Consider the following 2,209-nt stretch of genomic DNA (forward strand, 5'->3'; position numbering starts at 1 on the left):
TGGGGGGCTACTATTGTGAGACCGAGCCTCACATTGGACCGACTTGGCCCATTGGCCGGCCTGGACCAAAGAAGATGGCCCATTGACACCGCACAGCGTGTGTGTTGCATGCGCGGGAGAAGCGGAAGACTCTCGATGGGAGTCTTCTTCTCCTTTGAGTCTCGGAAGGAGCCTGACTCCTAGGGCTGCTGGGGATCCTAGGCTTCTCTATAAAAAGAAATCCCCTCTCCTCTACGACACTCCACCACCGAGAGTTCTCCTTTCTCTTTCTTCCTCTTTCTCTATTTAAATTCCTTGTTCCGCAGCACTGTGGATGCCGTCGAAGCCAAGGTAAGGCCTTGGTTTTCTTTTCCTTTTCTTCCCTGTTCTTCCATGACTTTAAACCACCACTACCGGCTCAGAAATCCGTCAAAAAATTGATTAGAAAACATCCCCTGTTTGGGCCCAACTTCTTTCTTTTTTCTGGCCATCTTCTTCACCGGCGTTTGTTGCCGAGGGCCTCAACTTCTCCCCTCATTGGCCCCTGGCTGGAGCTAGAGCCCCAACCATTGATGAGTGGCGTGGGACACGAAAATAATCGAGCAAAAGGCTCCTTGTTTGACTCTGTTTTTGGCTGATTTCCTTGCCTCTCGTCGACTAGTCGCCGCCACAGGCCGCTCTTCGCTGCCCGCCGCCGCCGCTTGCTGGCACCTCACGGGGCCACCATCTAAGCCACGCTGCACCCCCTCCCCCCTTCTTCCCCTGTTTTGCCAAGAAGGAAGAGAGAGAGAGAGAGAGAGAGAGAGAGAGGACATATTCTTCTCATTCCCTTTAATATTTCTCTTTCTTTCTTTCTCTACGAGTTCGTTTGGTTCGCGGGAAGCATTTTTTCTTCTAGAAATATGATTCCTGAAAAACAAATTTCTAAAAAGAGGATGTCTAGAAAAGTACTTTTGGCATGTTTGGTTGACCATGGAAAAGTGACAGATTTCCAGAGTGCTTATGTTTGGGTGTCTATCCACTTTTCTGGAAAAATTATATATAATTTCTATTATACCTTTAATAAAATTAGATTTTTAATGCTTTTTTAATGCTTCTTTAATGCTGAAGGGCCTTTTTGAAAAAAAATAAAAATGGAGTGATTTCTGCCTCATGGGAAAGTAACTTTCCCATGTTTCTCATGGAAAAAATTTTTCCATGAAATATGGGAATCATATTCCCATGGGAATGCAACTTTTCCATCTCTCTCATTTGAAAACTTGAACCAAACAAGAGGCATCTCATTACTTTTCCGTTGACCACATTTTTCCCCCTTCTTTTCTCGCGAACCAAACAAGCCCTACATGAATTTATAGAACTTTGTAAAGCGTCCCCCTCCTTTGTGGACCCTTGTTGACACTTGAAAAATGGGTTCCTGAATCGGCCTAGTGGTCGCACTGCGTATTGGTCTCCATCAACCTCGACCTCCCATTCCTGTTCTAAGGGGAGGGTAAAACATCTCATTTTCTTTTTCTACAAGTTCCATGGACCTCGGTACAGGGTCCGGTCTCTAGGTTGACCCTAGCAGAAAGACCCTATACCATCTTGGTGCGCAAGCAGCCTATCATATTGATCATCCCGACCCTTGTTGAGTGTTCTTAAAACCTACTATTGATGTACTTTGTCAAATGATTTTAGCATTGATCGAGTTTGTGCTACATAACTCATTAATTGAATCACTTAGACTTAACCCATTCGAAGCCACCAAATGTTATTACACAGCCAACTCTCTCTTTTTTTTATATTATTTTAATACTATTAAAGTTATCAAATAAAAATTATTTTTTTTAATATTTTAAATAGGTTTAGCATATTTATTTAGTTTGAAGATCTACGATGGACGAGATAAATAAATTGTGCACTCCTTATTAACTTTCAAACATCACATGTTTTCCATGCACATGATTTATTATTGATGATATAACGTTTTCCTAAAAGCAAGGATCAACATGTGTATTATAAAAATTATGCTTTGTTGTGAAAAGTAGTTTTATAAATGTTTTTAATGAAAATAATTTGTTTATAAAATATGAATCTTATCATGCCATTTTGTGTTTTGCCACCTACTTACATGTATGTTTTAAGAAAAAAATATAAATATTTTAAAGGCTCTTAAATAGCTATGTATATCCCCTATTGAATTGGAGAAAATCAATATCGGTAACTAGTTTCATACGAACACAAGCCCGGT

The sequence above is a fragment of the Phoenix dactylifera genome, chromosome 18, assembly GCF_051530095.1.
Source record: "Phoenix dactylifera cultivar Ajwa chromosome 18, Ajwa_hap1_PhDact_Kaust_v1.1, whole genome shotgun sequence".
NCBI lineage: Eukaryota > Viridiplantae > Streptophyta > Magnoliopsida > Arecales > Arecaceae > Phoenix > Phoenix dactylifera.